This window comes from Colius striatus, chromosome 7 (genome assembly GCF_028858725.1).
Source record: "Colius striatus isolate bColStr4 chromosome 7, bColStr4.1.hap1, whole genome shotgun sequence".
Classification (NCBI taxonomy): Eukaryota; Metazoa; Chordata; class Aves; order Coliiformes; family Coliidae; genus Colius; species Colius striatus.
Window position 1 is genome coordinate 21,648,126 of NC_084765.1, and position 18,366 is coordinate 21,666,491.

At 51.2% G+C, this 18,366-nt stretch overlaps 1 non-coding gene across 1 annotated transcript; it reads right to left on the reverse strand.

The window, feature by feature from the left end:
- Nucleotides 1-9,702: 9,702 nt before the first annotated feature.
- TRNAQ-CUG (transfer RNA glutamine (anticodon CUG)) lies at nucleotides 9,703-9,774 on the reverse strand. Its single transcript has one exon. It is a non-coding gene; the product is annotated as a tRNA-Gln (tRNA).
- Nucleotides 9,775-18,366: the final 8,592 nt, after the last annotated feature.

The window sequence follows — 18,366 nt, forward strand, 5'->3', positions numbered from 1 at the left end:
GTGTTAACACTCACATTTGACTACTCTCACAGTAAAAAAGAGTTACTGTGTCTGAATACTGTTTCTTGCTTTCATACAGGCACCACTGTTAAGGACATTGCCCTCTCTAATCTCCCTCTTCACCATCTCATCTCAGGTATTTTGAGAAAGGAATAAAGTGTAGCTTCAGGCTTCTCTTCCCCTGATGCACCAACACCAGCATTCACAGCCTACTTTTCTATGATATAAAAACGAGTTATTTTGATTACATTTTGCAGGGCTAGCAGATCCTCTACCAGTGTGGAACTGGGAAGCAGTCTGCTTTATTTTTAGGGTATTGAAGTCCACACAAGGTTGATGTTAAGCTCAAAGCTCTTTTTGAACAGTAGGTTGTAACTGAGGGACAAGGAGGACAAGGTGCCAAGAGACTGCAGCTGTGCTGCACAAGGTCTTTAATGGGAGGCAGAAAATACAATGTCACACAACAAAGAACAAGAAACATATCTAGAGGCTTCAGGGAGGAACAGAACATGGCCAAGCTCCCCCTGCAGGGTGGGCACAAGTGAGATGAGGATACACAGCCGATCAGGAAGACTCTGGCTGTGTGCTCTCCGTCCTCGTTCCCACTCCAAAGGGAGGATCCGTTGGCTTCAGCAGTTCCGACCGCAGCGAGGGGGAGGCAGACACAGCCCCAACCCCCCCAGGCCAAGGGAGCCCCCAGAAGAGATGGGAACCCCCCCGGTGCTGAGGGAGCTGCCCACAGCGGCGGACAGAGAGGATCCCACGGCTGTGTTCTGAGGGAAAGAGGTGAGGATGGGGCCCGGCAGGGTCACCACCACCGGGGAGGCCTCAATGAGCACCGTTGAGTCACCACCGCGGGCGACACAGGGCTCAGTGCAGCTGCTGGCCAGGGGGGTTGGGCCAGAGGAGCCGCAGGGGCCGGGAGGACAGGGTCTGCAGCAAGACATCTCTGGCTGAGGCAGGCAAGGCTGAAACACAGAGCACAGAGGAATCACATGCCAACATCAGCTGACTCTTTGCCTCAGCTCTCTCTGAAGAGAATTTTGGTTGACCTCCATCTCCCATTCCAGTTCCCTGTCCAGTCAAGGGCTGCAACTGATCTTGGTAACACACAGAACAGGCATGATGTGCCAATGTAAAGTTAGCCAGTCGGTTATGCACTCATCGAAGGATATCAGGTTGGTCAAACAGGATTTCCCTTTGGTGAGTCCATATTGACTCCCCTGATAACCATCATATGTTTAGTGATAACATTCCGGATAAGTTGTTCCATCACCTTTCCAGGGATGGAGATAAGGTTGACCGGCCTGTAGTTTCCTGGGTCGTCTTTCCTGCCCTCTTTGCAGACTGGCGTGACATTGGCCTTTCTCCAGTCCTCAGGCACCTCACATGTCCTCCATGATTGTTCATAAATGATGGAGAGAGTCTTAGCAATCACATCAGCCAGCTCTCTCAGCACTCTACAATGCCTCACATCAGGATCCATTGACTTATGAGCCTTAAGCTTGCCCAACAAATCTTTAACTTCTTCCTCTTCTACTCACTCCCTCATGTTCCTTCTGCTGCTGATGTACTTGAAAAATGCCTTATTACTATCCTTAACTTCCTTGGCTAAATTTAATTCTAGAAGGGCTCTGGCCTTCCTAGTTGCACCCCTGCATGCCCTGGCTATGTTCTTATACTCTTCCCAAGAAGCCAGCCCCTGTTTCCACCTCTCATAGATGGCTGCTTTCTGCCTGAGTTGTCCCAGCAGATCCTTGCTCATCCATGGAGGCCTCCTACCTCCTTTTCCTCCTTTCTTGTGTGTTGGGACACACTGATCCTGGGCTTGGAGGAAAATGTGCTTGGAGATTGACCAGCTGTCTTGGGTACTTCTGTCTTCTAGAATCATATCCCATGAGTTCCATCCAAGCAGGTCTGTGAAGAGGTCAGTTTTGTCTCACCTGAAATCCAGGGTCACGTTCCTGCTTTGTGTTCTGCCTCTTCCACACAGGATCTCGAACTCTACCGTCTTATGATTGCTGTAGCCGAGGTTGCCACCAACCTTCACATCCCCAACCAGACCCTACTTATTCGTCAGTACCAGGTCCAGCAGCACACACGTCCTCATTGGTTCCTCGATCATCTGTGACGGGAAGTTGTCGTCAACAATCTGTAGGAACCTCCTGGACTGCGCGTGCTTGGCTATGTGGCTTTCCCACCAAATATCAGGGTGGTTGAAGTCCCCCATGAGGACCAGGGATTGTGATTGTGAGGCAGCTCTCAACTGTTCGTAGAAGGTCTCATCCACTTCCTCTCCCTGATCAGGTGACCTGTAGTAAACTCCTACAACAATATCACCTGCCTTGCCCTGCCCATTAATTTTTACCCATAAGCACTCGACCTGCCCCTCATCCCCACCCAGGCACAGTTCAGTACACATTAATTGCTCCCTCACATAGAGAGCAACTCCACCTCCACGCCTTGTCAGTCTGTCTTTCCTGAACAACACACAGCCCTCCATGGCTGCGCTCCAGTCATGGCAGCTGTCCCACCACGTCTCTGTGGCCGCAGTGAGGTCGTAGCCCCGCATCCGCACTCACATCTCCAGTTCCTCCTGCTTATTCTCCAGGCTGCGTGCATTGGTGTAGAGGCAGCGCAGGGGCTTACTCAAACACCGTCGCCTTCCCTGTCCTGCCCTGTTTCCCAGCTAGAGAGGACAGCTTGTTCTATTTTGCTTCTTCCCCCACCCGCCAAGTCCCTTAGTTTAAAGCCCTCTTTATTAAGTTTTCTAGCCTAGTGCCATCCTGTCCTATCAAGCTATAGTCCCCAAAGAAGGACCCGTTGTCGTAGAATCCAAAACCTTCCTGCCAGCATCAGCCTCACCGTTTGCCAGCCCTGTTTGTCACACTCCTGATAGCTCGTGCTCCCTGGGGAACGTTTAAATCCCCTGCAGTTGCTGCAGATCCGCCTCCCAGCAAGAGCGTCCCCCTCGTGAGAGCTGCCTGCTCCTGGTGGCTCTCCTCGCTTCTCCTCCACTCCCCACGCTCCAAGAACCCCTGGATTACCTCAATCGGCTGCACAGCTGTGAATAAACAAGCCTGGCCTCCGCCGTGTGTCCCGCTGATAAAAACATTGAGCAGTTGCTGCTTGCTGTGGCCTCACTGGTGATTAAGTCCTTTCTTCTTTCATCTGAAATGTGTGCCGCCACTTCATATCACCTAAAGCCATAGAATGGATCAATGAATCTTCTTGAGTTTGAAGGGACCTTAAAGATCATGTAGTTCCAAGCTATGTGCCACAGTCAAGGACCCCTTCCACCTGATCTGCTTGCTGAAAAACCCATCCAACAAGGCACTGAACACTTCCACAGATGGGCATCTACAGTCCCACACAGGATGGACTTTCTTCCTAATATCTAATCTATAATCTGCAGTCTTTCAGTTACAAAACATGGCTCCTCTTCCTGTCATGACACTCTCTGACAAAGAGTCCTTCCCCATCTTTCCTTTAGGACCTCTTTAAGTACCAGAAGGCTGTGTGAAGCTGTCCCAGTTGCCTCTCTTGTCCAGGATGATAACCAACCCTCTCAGCCTGTCCTCACAAGGGAGGTACTCCCTTGTGCTGCCTCATGGCTCTCCTCTGGACCAATTCGAGCTGGTTCATGTCTTTCTCACAAAATCACAGAATTAGAGAATGGTAGTGGTTGGAAGGGACCTCTAGTCCAACCCTCCTGCTAAAGCTGGTCCACCTAGATCAGGTCACACAGGAACGTGTCCAAGGGCATTTGGAAACCTCCAGCGCAGGAGCCTCTACAACTTGCCTGGGCAGCCTGTTCTAGTGCTCTGTCACCCATTACAGTAATGTGGGTTTTCCTGATATATAGGTGGAACTTTTTTGTGTTCCAGCTTTTGTCCAGTACCTCTTGAACTATCACTGGACACTACAGAAAAAAAGTGTCTCAAACTGGGGGCCCTATTTCTGAACACACCAATAAAGGTGAGGTTTCATAGGAACACAGTGGAGTGGGAGAATCACCTCCCTGGACCTGCTGGCTTCCTGTGGTGTCACCTCAGCCAGAAACTAAGCATCCCACAGCCACTTGCTCACTCTGCACCCACCCTCTCAGTAGGAAGGCAAGGTGAATTAGTATTATCAAAAGTAATCTGTAAAAGATTAATAACAATAATAGTAACAAAACCATAACAATACATATACTGAAAGGGAACATAGCAAAAAAAAGATGCCCAGTGCAGTTGCTCACCACTCACTCAGAGATGCCCAAGCAGCAATCTGCTCTTCCCAGCCAGTCTCCCAAGCTTCTACACAGCATGATACTCTATGGTAAGAAATAACTCTTTGTTAGAGACGTGTCAGCAGTCCCGGCTGTGTTCCCTCAGATCACTCGCTGTCAGGGCAGAATGAGAAGCAGAAAAGGCCTTGATGCTGTGCAAGCCCTGCCAAGTAATAATCAAAACATGACTGTGTTATCAACATTGTTCTCAGAAGAAATCCAAAAACTCATCCATTTCCATGAACTTGTGCAACTCTCCCAGTCCCTGCCTTGGGATTCTGCAACTTGACTGCCATGGGTAGAGCATTTGAGGCCAAGAAGTGGATGGGTACCTCCGTCTTCTCCATGTTGCTTGTAGCCAGCTCTCCTCTTTTGATCATCAGGGAGTACAGTTTCTTTCATCTTCCTTTGTTGTCCTATGCACCTGAAGAAACCCTTCTTCTTGTTTCTCTCGTCTCCAGCCAAGTTCAGCTCCCACTGTGCCTTGTCTTTCCTGAAGCCCTCCTTGCGCTCCCAGGCCACATCTGCATAACTGCCCTTGGATGTGTGTCCCTGCCTCCACAGCCTGTGCATTTGGCTTTGTGTTTTGTGTTTTAGGTTGGCTAAGTGGTCTACACTTCACCAAGCTGGCCTCCAGCCTCCCCTCGCCACCTCTTGCATGTCAGGACCACGAGCTTCTTTCTGCCTAAGAAAACTGTGTTTCTATATCTCTCAGGTCTCCTTTTCTCCTTTATCTCCAGGAAGTTTCCCAAGGGATCACATGGAAAAGTTTGCCTTTCTGGTGTTTAGGGACCTGTTTCTACTATTTATTTGCCCTATATCCTTCAGGACTGGGAAGGCCATGAGGGCACGGTCGCTGCAGCCCAGCCTGCCTCCAACTTTAGCCTTCCACTAAGTCCTTTTTGCCTCAGCAAACAAAAAGTCCAGCAGTGCCTCTGCTCAGGCTTCCCCTCATCAATCCAAACCATCTCTACTCAGTGCATTCGTGTGGTCTCCTGAAGTGCTTGTAGCTCACTGTGCCACTTTTCCAGCACATGTCCTGGTTGCTGAAGTGACCTGTCAGGATCAGGTCCTGGCGAGTGTGATGCTTCCTAACATCAAACCAATTTGTCTATGTGCTTGTTTCATAAGTTCAGTTACCTCAGAGGTCTCATGCTCACGTGCAGAGAGATATCAAGAGGGTTGGTGCTGCAGGGATTGTCTTTGTACCTTGCCCTCTTCATGGCCACCAGTCTCAGTCAAATTGAGCCAAGAAGTAGAGCTTATATAAGCACTCGAGAACATTCTGTTTAGCCTGGGAGACATTCCTCCCCACGGGCTATTATAGATACACAGGAGACCGGGAGAAAGTTCAGGCAGAACATCAAGTCTGCAAAATCCCATCCTGAAGACGACGCACAGACTTTTGTGCATTTGCTAAATCTCAACAAGAAGGAAAGACCATGGTGGGCTGGTTGGAGTCTCTTATGCAGGCTCAATGAAAGCCATGAGAAACTTCCTTATGCTCATCAGACTCTAGCATGGCCTGGGATTATGATCCAACTGATGCCCACATCCTTCCCTGAAAGAGTTCCACAGACAAATGGACCTGTTTTGCTCAGCAAGTTGAGCCCAGAGGCCTGGATGGCCTGGATGGCCTGCTTTTGAGGAGAGGCACAGGGCAAGGAGCCATAACTCGCAGTCCTTTTCCCTGGGGCAGGAATGGGGTGGCCCATTCCATTCATTTCAAACTCAAAAGGGACATTAGATCATTCTCACAGAGTCCCCCAGGAGTCATCATGATGTGGAAGAGTTGGGAAAAACCCTGAACTCCAGGCCAACATGGGTCACTCTGCTGTGGGCTTCATTAGACATGGTGTCCTGGCCTCAGGCTTGCCAGGGATACCTTAGCTCATGCAGATGCTAACCTAGAGTTACACACATTATCCCGGAGTTCAGGGTGTTTCCCTTTGTGGATTGCAAGGATGGAACGGCTTAGGAAAAGAAGGCTGTGAGCTCTAAGAACCCTGTCCTGCGCTTCTCCTCAATAGAAGGCCATCCAGGCCTTTGGCCTCTGAGATGCACTTGCTGAACAAAACAGGTCAATTTGGCAATGAGTCTTCTTCAGGGAAGGGTCCAAGCACCTCTTTAAGCACAAGACCAGGCTGTGGATGGGCCTGATGAGCACAAGTAAGGTTCTTGTGGCCCTCACTCCTGCCCACAAGTGGCGTCCCTGCTGCATTTCCTGAACATTGACCGTTGCCATGTCCCTTGAGACCTGAGTTATTTCTCCCACACTGGATTATGCACTCCTGATGTTCTGCCTGAACTTACTGGCAATCTCCTGTGATATCAAACATTGACAATATCTGTCAGTGTCAGCAACTGGTGTTTCTATGAAATCTCCTGCATTTGCAGGCTGGCAAGTCAGTGTCTTTTGGTGGCTGCCTCCTCAAAAGAAGGCCATCATGCCTTTGGCCCTCTGAGACGCTAAGCAAAACAGGCCAATTTGGCAGTGGGTCTTTTTCAGGCAAGGACTCATGCATCTCTGATCACAGGACTAGGCTGTGGGTGAGCCTGATGAACATACCAAGGTCCTTGTAGGCCTCATTCCTGCCCACAAGTGGCTTCCCCGCTGCACACCATAGTCTCACCTGGACATTGAGCACTGCCAACGTCCCTTGAGATCCAACTCACTTTTCCGTAGAGAATGCTGCCAAATGTTCTGCCAAAACTTACCTGCAGTTTCCTGTGATAATCTAGAGAGAAATGTCCCTTAGGATACGCCTGAGAATCTTTACTGAAAACACTTGAGAGTTAACATGAGGGGTCCCTCATTCTTAAACATGACTAATGAGCGGCTTTATTCACCATGACGAGGGCAAAGTAGAAAAGGCAATGCAAATCGCGCCAACCTTCATGGAGGCTCCCTGCCCACTAGCCCGAAACCTCGGAGTTAATTGTCCATATGAAGCTGGGACACAGATGAATCTTTTTGGTGTTTGGCGGTATGAAGCTGGAGCAAACATTTCAGATGAAAGAGTCAAGAGCTTAATGACCGTTGAGGCCTCACAAAACGGACGCTGTCCCACAGTCTCCTGTGATTTCCCACACTGGCAGTTGTCTATCAGTGTAAGTCTGAGAATCTTCACTGAAAATACTTGAGAACTGACTTGAGGTGTCCCTCATACATGAACTTGGCTCATGGGTGGATGTGTTCTCCATGAAGAGAGCAAAGTGACAAAAGCAACCTAGATCATGCCAACTGACTTAAAAGCCCCCTGCATACCAGACTAAGTCTTCAGAGTTAATTTATGAATTTATGAATTTACGAAGCTAGGACACAGATGGATCATTTTGGTGTTTGGTGATTTGAAATGGCAGCACATCTTTCAGATGCAAAAAGAAAGGGCTTAATCACCAGTGAGGCCTCAGCAAGCAGCAACTGCTCAGTGTCGAGGTGCTTCATGAGCAAGGAATGTTTGTGATGCCTCAGGGCTCTGGGACACAGCATAAAAGGCTGTGCTGCTCCAGGCTCTGCATCCTCCTCTCTTGCCTCCCGTTCCTCCAGGAACAAGGTAAGCATGAGTCTGCTCCATCTCTCTCTGTGGGTTGAGCTGCTGTCATGGTGGCTACTCCGTTTGGTGCTTGGACTGTCACAGCTGGGCCCTGCAATGGAAATGTTCCAGGGCTATGTCCTCTTTCCCTTTTGATGGGGCAGGGTGGGGAGAGTTGGGAAGTGGGGGTTTCTTTCCAGCAGAAGGGGATCAATGGCCTCAGCTGCACACAGCTCTGCCCAACAGAATTTCTGCCTCAGGCACCTGCTCTCTAACATATGTCTGAGTTCATGCAGTACTTTCTTCAGCGCAGCAATGCTTGTTCAGGAGATGGGGTATGATCAGTCTTTCCATGGGTGCTTTAATCCCACGGTCCTGGGTCTGAGCCCAGCAGTGGGTCAGGGTTCCTGTGTTGCAAAACTCAGAGCACACGTGAGTGTTGTGGGAGCTGTAGGCACAGTGGAAATTTTTCAGAGACGATATCTGAGGCAGCTGTTCATCTCAGCCTGTTGATGCTGGGATCACTACATCATTCTTCACCCATGGTATTGCACCAGGCAATACAGGAGGATGTCTTGGTGCTGTCTCCTGCCACTTTGATGCATCTTTGCTCCCTGTTCTTTAAAATTAGCCTTGATATATCATGCCTGTTCTCTGTATTACCTGTGTAATCAGCTGCAGGCCTTGTACTGGACAGGGAACTGGAATGGGAGATCAAGGGCAATAAAAGTTCTCTTCGGAGAGACCCGAGGCAAAGAGTCAGCTGATGTTGGCATGTGATTCCTCTGTGCTCTGTGTTTCAGCCTTGCCTGCCTCAGCCAGAGATGTCTTGCTGCAGACCCTGTCCTCCCGGCCCCTGCGGCTCCTCCGGCGCAACGCCCCTGGCCAGCAGCTGCACTGAGCCCTGTGTCGCCCGCTGTGGTGACTCAACAGTGGCCATTCAGGCCTCTGCAGTGATGGTGACCCTGCCGGGCCCCATCCTCACCTCTTTCCCTCAGAACACAGCCGTGGGATCCTCTCTGTCCGCCGCTGTGGGCAGCTCCCTCAGCACCGGGGGGGTTCCCATCTCTTCTGGGGGCTCCCTTGGCCTGGGGGGGTTGGGGCTGTGTCTGCCTCCCCCTCGCTGCGGTCGGAACTGCTGAAGCCAACGGATCCTCCCTTTGGAGCGGGAACGAGGATGGAGAGCACGCAGCCAGAGCCTGGCCATGGCTTCCCAATGGGCTGCGTGTTCTCATCTCACTTGTGCCTACTCCTCCTCGCTGCCTGGAAGCCTTGTCGGGCCTCCTCTGGCTATGCTTTGTTTTGGCCTCCTTGACGAAGGACTCCTTTCTCTTTGATGAAAATCTGCTGATGGGGACGTGTGCTGGGGTTAGGAACTGCAAGCGTTTAGTGTGAAACTTGGCCTTGTGAAATGGGCCATGGTCTGTGCCTCCCTAAATCCCGCTGATGTGTTTCTTGTTCTGAATTCTGTGCCACTGCATTTCCTTCTCTCATTAAAGACCTTTTGCAGCATAGCCTGAGACTCATGGTGCTTTCTGCTCCTCTCTCTCATCTGTCTACTCTGCAAGGGAAAGTGTGAACCTGCCCTCTCCCATGGCAGCACATGGTGCTCCCAAGCATGGAACACCGTCAGTTGGGGTGAGTGTCTGTGGAGTGAAAACAGAGGATGAAAAAAAGCAAACAGGCAATAAAAAGACAGAAAGGCTTCACTGAAATGGAGAGAGGGTGGAGATGCAAATAACCCCACAGGTACTATAACCCCACATACTGACTGTCAGAGCTGGAAGCACAGGACAGGAAGGAAGATGGGAGTGCATTAATCATTTGCCCCTAGAGCAGGACTGTTGAGGTGTGAAGTGTGCTGAAGAAAGCCCAATGGGAGCCAAAAGGCTGAGGTCCCACTGAGATTTGAACTCAGATCGCTGGATTCAGAGTCCAGAGTGCTCACCATTACACCATGGGACCTCCTGCATGGAGACTTTCTTTCTCCTCTAGCCACCCCAGCTGAGCCCTATGCTTCTGCACGAGTCTCCATCTCCTGGCCTGCAGCCAGAGCAGGTGCCTGCAGGGCCACCTTGGCACTCTCTATTCACAGGCCCTGCCAAGGGAGCGGCAGAGCTCTTTGCACAAGACTGGCATGCCCTCTACTCTCAAGACCCTGGCTCAGGAACCTATGAGACTCTTGCTTCCTCCTCATCGGACCTGGTGATGAAGCTTCCAGCAGAAAAATCTTCATGACGTGCATCACAGATTACCTTCATGGCCCTGCAATCCGCAGTGCAGTGCTCTCACTTGTGGTTTCTGCTACTGCCTCCCTTCCCCTCTGTGCTAGGCAGCCTGTCAATCTGACTGTCTAGAGTTACCCACTCTACTGTTGCTCACCTTGTAGCTCATGCTGAGCAGCCTTTAACCAGATATCCTTACACTCTGCTGCTGTCCTACCTCAGCTCCCGGCCTTCCTTAACAGAGCTCTGAGAGAGATGGCACAGCATGGGGTTCAAGGAGCAAAGAGCCGTCAAGAGGACTCACACCAGGCAGCTATGGCTTGTACATGCTGTCCCCTTCTGCCCCAAAGTGGCCTGTCCCTCAGTCACAACACCATTTTCTCTCCTGAGGCCGCTCCCGATTCAGCTACAGCTCCCTGTGAGCCTGAGGGAACTTCCTCTCGTGGCCTGGGACCACCACACTGTCTGCCCAAGATAGTTGCATCCACACAGTGCATGAAAAGCCACAGGGTACAGATAACAACCCAGAATATTGTGGTGGTGGCTTTTGCCATTTGCCTTTCCGCAGGGCAGGTGGGCTCTGCACCAGTCCTCCCTGCACCTCTGTGGGGTACCTCACACACACGGCAGCCCGGCATGGGCTGCTCTGACGTGCATTCATCCCAAAGGCTGCAGCTCCTCTCTGCTCTGCGGCCTGTTGGCTCTCCAGCACGGCCTGCGCCGCAGCCGCCTCCTCACACAGTCTCTCGCCTGTCTGGGCGCACTCACCCGGAGCTCCTGGTGGCTCTCAGTCCTGCCATGGCCTGCGTTCTCACCATGGGTTGCAGAGGGGTCTCTGGTCTGGTGCTCCTCCTTCCTTCCTCCTTCTCTGGCTGTGGGGTCCACATGGTCACCTCCCTCCTGTACCTCCTCCCAAGCACTTCAAATTCCCATCCTAAAATAGTGATGGCAGAGGCCACTATATTGTTCCAGCCGGGCTGCAGGTAGCTCTCAACCCAGAGCCGGGGGAGAGTCCAAGGAGAACTCTTTACCGGTCTTCACTGCAACCCTTACCCCTGTTACCAAGCAAAAGTGGCTCCTCGCTAAACCATGACACAGCGGCACAGAATTCAGAACAAGAAACACATCAGCGGGATTTAGGGAGGCACAGACCATGGCCCATTTCATAAGGCCAAGCTTCACACTAAACGCTTGCAGTTCCTAACCCCAGCACACGTCCCCATCAGCAGATTTTCATCAAAGAGAAAGGAGTCCTTCGTCAAGGTCCTTCGTCAAGGACCCAAAACAAAGCATAGCCAGAGGAGGCCCGACAAGGCTTCCAGGCAGCGAGGAGCAGTAGGCACAAGTGAGATGAGGACACGCAGCCCATCGGGAAGCCATGGCCAGGCTCTGGCTGTGTGCTCTCCATCCTCGTTCCTGCTCCAAAGGGAAGATCTGAGGCTCTTGATTTCTCCTCATCAGACCTGGTGATGAAGTTTCCAGCACAAGCCAGTTATGGCTTGCACATGCTTGACTGCCTGCCTCTGCTGGCACAGTCTTGGGTGACTTCTAATCCTTCTAGGACACGCTGTCCCCTTCTGCCCCAAAGCGGCCTCTCAGTCACAACACCATTTTCTCTCCCGAGACTGCTCCCGATTCAACTACTGCACCCTGTGAGCCTGAGGGAACTTCCTCTCGTGGCCTGGGACCACCACACTATCTGCCCAAGATAGCTGTATCCAGAGAATGCATGAAAAGCTACAGGGTACACATAACGACCCAGCATGTCGTGGTGACGGTGAAGGCACAGAGACCACTCTGCTTCTTTGCTGTACTGACAGTCAAAAACCATTCTGGGCATTGGGTCTATGTGGAGTCACACAGTATTTACAGACTCCTGCTCTGTCATCAGCAGTGCTACAAGCAAGTGCATTTCCAAGAGGAGGATTCTGAATGCACATTGTTAATTTCCTACAGAAATTCCCACCCTAAACCCATCTCACTGTCATGCTGCCTATGGCCAGATGGGAAAAGCAGTGTTTCCCTCCTTTCCACTGCATACTCATCCCTGAAGATAGTACCACAAGTTCTCTGAGAAAAAGAAACATCATGACAGTTGTGCTGCTTAAGTTTGTGAGGGTATACTTTAAAAGACACTGTTCTTTGACCACCCTCCCAGGAAAAAAAGGTTACTTTGTCTGACTTCTGCCCTCTCACAGGTACCACTGTCAAAGGACTGCCTGTCCACCCTCCCATCCCAGGTCTTAAGAGACAGGGCTAAGATGCAGCCTCAGCCTTCTCTTCCCCAGGCTCACCAGCACCAACACAGCCTGCTCTTCTATGACAGAAGAGCCACCTCCTTGATCACCTTTGGCACAGCTGACGTATTCCCTGCCTGCGCAGAACTGGGAAGACGCCTGCTTGTGTGTTTTGCTCATCACATTCTTGTTGGCAAGCCCGGGAGCATGACCAGAGCTCTTCCTTGAGCAGCACACCGCTAACTGAGAGAGGAGGAGGACAAAGCACCACGAGACTCCAGCTGTGCTGAACAAAGTCTTTAATGAGAGGGAAGAAATACAGTGGCACACAGCAGAGAAAAAGAAACACATCTAAAGGGTTCAGGGAGGTAGAGAGCATGGCCTGTTTCACAAGGCCAAGCTCCTCCTGCAGGGTGGGCACAAGTGACATGAGGACACGCAGCCTATTGGGAAGCCAGGCTCTGGCTGCGTGCTCTCCATCCTGGTTCCTGCTCCAAAGGGAGGATCCGTTGGCTTCAGCAGTTCCGACTGCAGCGAGGGGGAGGCAGACACAGCCCCAAGCCCCCCAGGCCAAGGGAGCCCCCAGAAGAGATGGGAACCCCCCCGGTGCTGAGGGAGCTGCCCACAGCGGCGGACAGAGAGGATCCCACGGCTGTGTTCTGAGGGAAAGAGGTGAGGATGGGGCCCGGCAGGGTCACCACCACCGGGGAGGCCTCAATGAGCACCGTTGAGTCACCACAGCGGGCGACACAGGGCTCAGTGCAGCTGCTGGCCAGGGGGGTTGGGCCAGAGGAGCCGCAGGGGCCGGGAGGACAGGGTCTGCAGCAAGACATCTCTGGCTGAGGCAGGCAAGGCTGAAACACAGAGCACAGAGGAATCACATGCCAACATCAGCTGACTCTTTGCCTCAGCTCTCTCTGAAGAGAACTTTGGTTGCCCTCCATCTCCCATTCCAGTTCCCTGTCCAGACAGGGGTCACAGCTGATCTTGGTAACACACAGAACAGGCATGACAGCGCTAGTTTTGAAGAACAGGGAGCAAAGATGTGCCGAAGTGGCTGGAGAATGCACGATGAGGTCTTCTTGCATTCACTGGTGCAATAGCACAGGTGAAAATTGATGCGGTGATCCCAGCATCAAGAAGCTGAGATAAACAGCCGCCTCAGAAATCGTCTCTGAAAAGCACCAAATGTGCCTACGGCTCCCACAACACTCACGTGCCCTCTGAGTTGCATGGCACGGGAACCCTGACCCACTGGCTGGGCTCAGGCCCACAGGGAGAGATGGAGGAGATTGAGGCTTACCTTGTTCCTGGAGGAATGCGAAGCAAGAGAGGAGGATGCAGAGCCCGGAGCAGCACAGCCTTTTATGCTGTGTCCCAGAGCCCTGAGGCATCACAAACATTCCTTGCTCATGAAGCACCTCAACACTGATGAACTCATCCCTGGAGATACTGCCAAAACTTCTCCGAGAGGAGGAAATGTCATGATGGTTAGTCTTACAAAGGTTTTAAGGGTACACCTAATAATAATCTGATAGGATAACTTAAAACAGAAGTATTCACATTTGATCTACTGGGACACTGGGCTTCGACCCAAAAAAAAAAAAAAGGATTGCTTTTTCTGACTACCGTTTCTTGCCCTCTCACAGGCTCCACTGTCAAGAGATTGCCCTCTTCTTTGCTCTGCCCATCAACTTTCCCACCTCATGTTTTTAGGGACAGGGATAAGATGCAGCCTCAGCCTTTTCTTCCCCAGGCTCACTATCCACAGCGCTCCCAGCCTACTCTTCTATGGCAGAAGACTCCGTTCTTCATCCCCTTTGACAGGGCTGATAGACCCCTACCTGTTAAGAATTCAGAAGCCACCTGCTTGACTGTGTTTGGTGTGTGGAGCTTATCACACTCTTGGTGGTAAGCCCAGGAGGATAAGAGCAGCACATTGCTAACTTGGAGAGGAGGACAAAGCACCAGGAGACTCCAGCTATGCTGCTCAAGGTCTTTCAGGTGGTGATGCTCTTTCATGGAGAGAGGAAGTGGCAGAGGACCAGATAGATGTAAAGGCTGGAGCACATGCCGTATCAAGTGAGGTCAAGGGTGCTAGGATTGAGGATCCTGGCAGAGAGGAGGCAAGGTGGGGAGCAGAGTATGGAAATGCTGTCTCCCACCACCTACAGGAGATTATGGAAGGGATGACTCTCCTGGGAGATGCAAAAGTGAGAGTCAACAAGTTGCACCAGAGAAAATAATTTTTAGGAAAAGAGGAAAGGGGATAGAGCTGACCAAGGGACAGTATGTTGGGTTTATGTGAACAGGTTTTTGTAGCAGGTAGGACTACAAGTGTGGCTTCACTAAAAAACTGCCAGAAGTTTTCCCTGTATCTGGTACCAGTCAGAGCTATAACGGACCCACTGCGGACCACAGCTGATGTTAATTATTGATACTGGTAACACCTCTGTGATTTACATATTGGGTAAGGGGAACAAATTGCCGTTCAGATGGTAGACTGTAGCAGCAGCAGAAGAGAGTGAGAATGTGAAAACAACATCTCCGCAGACACCAAGATCAATGAAGAAGGAGGAGAATGAGGTGCCCAGGCACAGGAGCAGAGATTCCCTGACAGCCAGCGGTGCAGCCCATCGTGAGGCAGCTGTGCCCCTGCAGTCCATGGAGGCCACCGGGAAGCAGAGATCCACTCGCAGTCCATGGAGGACCCCACGCCGGAGCAGGTGGGTGCCTGAAGGAGAGTGTGACTCTGTGGGAAGCTCGCCCTGGAGCAAGTTCCTGGCAGGAACTGGGATCCTGTGGACAGACAGGAACCCGTGCTGGACCAGGTTTACTGGAAGGATTTGTGACCCTCTGAGAATGCACATTGGAGCAGTTTTTTTTTTTCCTAAAGGACTATTTTCCTGGTGGAAAAACACCCATGCTGGGGCAGTTTGTGAAGAGCAGTAGCCCATGGGAAGGACCCACCTTGGAGAAGTTTGTGGAGGACTAATTCCAGTTGGAGAGAACCCACACTCCAGCAATGGGAAGTGTCAGGAGGCCTCCTCCTGAGCGGAAGCAGTAGCAAAGTCAATCTGTGATGACCTGACCACAACTCCCATCCCCCCATCCCCGTATGCTGCTGGCGAGGAAGAAGGAGAAATCTGGGAAGAAGGGAGGAGTGGGGGGAGGTGTTTTAAGCTTCAATTTTTATTTCTCATTGTATTTCTCTCTCTCCTGTCCAGTTTAGGGGGGAATGATAGAACAGCTTTGGTGGGCACCTGACACCCAGTCAGGACTAAAGCACCGAAGAGAGCCACCTCTCTGACAATGGCAGTGTGTAGAAGTCAACAGGACAAGACCTGGAGGTACTTGATAAGGCTGCTGAGAGAACCGGGAAGTTTGGTCTGCTCAAAGCCTGTGATCAGAGTAGAGGAACTCCAGAGATTCCCTCAAAACAACATTATTCTGAGTCACACGAGATCATCAGTAGCCACCAATAGACACTGCTTGCCAGCCTGCAAATGCAGGAGATTCCATAGAGACACCAGTTGCTTCAGAAATGCTGCAAAATTGCATGGAAATGCCCGTGGTGGAAGTGGCACTTCAGGGCTATGAGCGTGTGAATCCCCGGCATGCCCAGGGCCGGGACACCATGTGCAATGAGGCCCACAGCAGAGTGACTCATGTTGGCCTGGACTCACGTTCAGGGTTTTTCCCAACTCTTCCACATCATGATGACTGCCAGGGGCTCTGTGAGACTGATTCAATGTCCCTTTGTAGTTTGAAGTGCCTGAAATGGGCCACTCCATCTGTGTTCCGGAGAAAAGAGCTGTGAGTTTTGGCTGTCTGCCCTCTGTCTCTCCTCAAAAACAGGCCATCCAAGCCTTTGGCTTCTGCAATGAACTTGCTGAGTAAAGCAGGTTCTTTTGTTTGTTAGTCTCTTTCAGTGAAGGATGTAGGCATCTCTTTGATCACACTCCTACAGACCGATTTTCTTGTTTTGAAGAGGTTATTAATTTCCTGAGCTGAGCTCAGAACCCTGGATTTAGGAAGCTTTAGGGCCTGGGAGAGCCATAAAGGGACATGGCTATGCAAATGCCAAGGAGAAATTGTTGGAGAGAGACTAACCTTAATCTCTTCTCTGTTCTTTCTCATTATGGATCTGTCCTTCTTCCCTGGGCTCAAGGTCAGAAAGAACAGGCTGTAGCAAAACAACATATGAGCATAAGCGAGTCTTCAAGGCTCACTCCTCCCTGCAAACAACTTCACTCCAGCCCACAATGGTCCTTCCCTGGCCTTCAGTTTTGCTCAGCACATACCACTATCTTCTGTGAGCCCCTGCTAGAGTGAGATGTCTCCCAGCGTTAGCCTTACTCTGTGCAATAGAAGCCCTTGATAGTTGACTTGACATGTCCTTCATGACCCGTGAAGCTCTGGCACACAGTCCCTGTGGGCTGAGCTGCTGTCTAGGTGGCTACTCCGGTTTGTATGTGGGCTGCCTCAGCTTGGCCACACAATGGAAACGTTTCAAGGCTGTGACCTCTTTCCTTTTTGACAGGGGTAGCTGGGGGTGCTGAGAAAGTGAGATTCTTTCAGGAAGAATCAGAGATTCATAAAATCATTACAATTGGATAAGACCTTGAAGATCATCAAGTCCAACCACTAACGTAACACTGCCAAGCCTATCACTAAACCGAAGGTGATCAAAGGGACAAGAATTTGCACCTTCAACAGGTTGTTGCTTAGTGTTGCCATGTGTTCCCACTCTGCTCAGTATTTCAGCTCTGCCTTTCTCACTGAGAGATGTCTGCCCAGCATCCAGTGAGCCAGAAGACCATAGGGGCCAGTGCAAGCACCGTCCTTGCTCAGGGCACGCGGCTCTTAGTTTCCTCCCTGGAAGCAGTGCTGACTGGGGCTGTTGTGGCCCTCAGCCTATTTCTTCTCCAGTGTCATGAAAAAAGTTCTTTCCACTGTAGCCTCCAATGCTGCTCTTCTCTGGGAGATACTGCAGGGAGAAAACTTTGTGCCTTCCGTACAGATTTCACTGGGCAGTCAGAGATCTCCCTGTGCTCTGCAGCCCCTGGAGGCTGCAGTTCAAGCCAGGTTGGCCTGCTCAAGATGCCAGGTCACTCTAGACTCTGACACTCCCAAGGTCTTTCTGGATTTCAGCAAGCCAGAGAACCAGCTTCACACAGAGGAAGCCCCCTCCCTCGCCTTCTCCCCTGGCTGAACAAATCCAGCTCCTTCAGCATCCCCCTCATTTGTGACATGCTCAGGTATGACCTTGTGCATGTCTCCTCTTCCTGATAAAGATCCTGTCTGTGGTCCTTCTGAAACACACCTCCAGTGCTCATGCAGCCTGCAGCAGCAGGATGGGGTGGAGGTTCTCTGTGAAGTCAGCAGTGTGGTAGACAAATGCCCCACATCCTACCATGTCTCTGTGGGCCTCATACCAGCGAGCCTTTACTCCCAACTGCCCCTCTTCCCACCCGTGCTGTCCATGTTTGCTGCTGAGGAGCTGCCAGTTCAGGGAAACTTTCTGGCTCAAAACTGAGCTGGTCAAAGCCACATCCTGTATTGGTACTTACAGTCTGTGCCACGAGGCCCAAAAGGGGGAAAGGAGACATCTGGGGAATGAGGGAAAAGTGATCATAAACTGGAGCAAGTTCAGTGGAGGTTCCCTAGGGAAATCAAGGTCCAGGCTGCTACCCTTGTGAGGAGAGTCTGAGGACACCAGGCTCACTTAGCTGGGAGAAGAAATTGCTTGGCAGGGATCCACAAACCAGGTACTGTGATGGCCAGAGGACGAAGGCCATGGTCAGCCATTGAATAGGCAATTTGTGACAGGCTACATGAACAAAACTGACAACCTTAAGGGTGCTTAAGCATGGAAACATGGGTCCAGAGGTGCTGTGAATCATGTGTCCTCAAGGTATTTTTTGCTGAAAGGATAAGCACTGGTTGGGTGGTGTGAGGTTGCCTAAAAGCAGGAGGATGCACTGGCTAACTCCTCAAAATGCCTTCTGACTTGGAGTGATTTCCCAGTTTACACTATTGGAGGGTAAAGTGGAAGCAGGGAGAGAGGATTTTGTGGATGACTATTTGAAGAA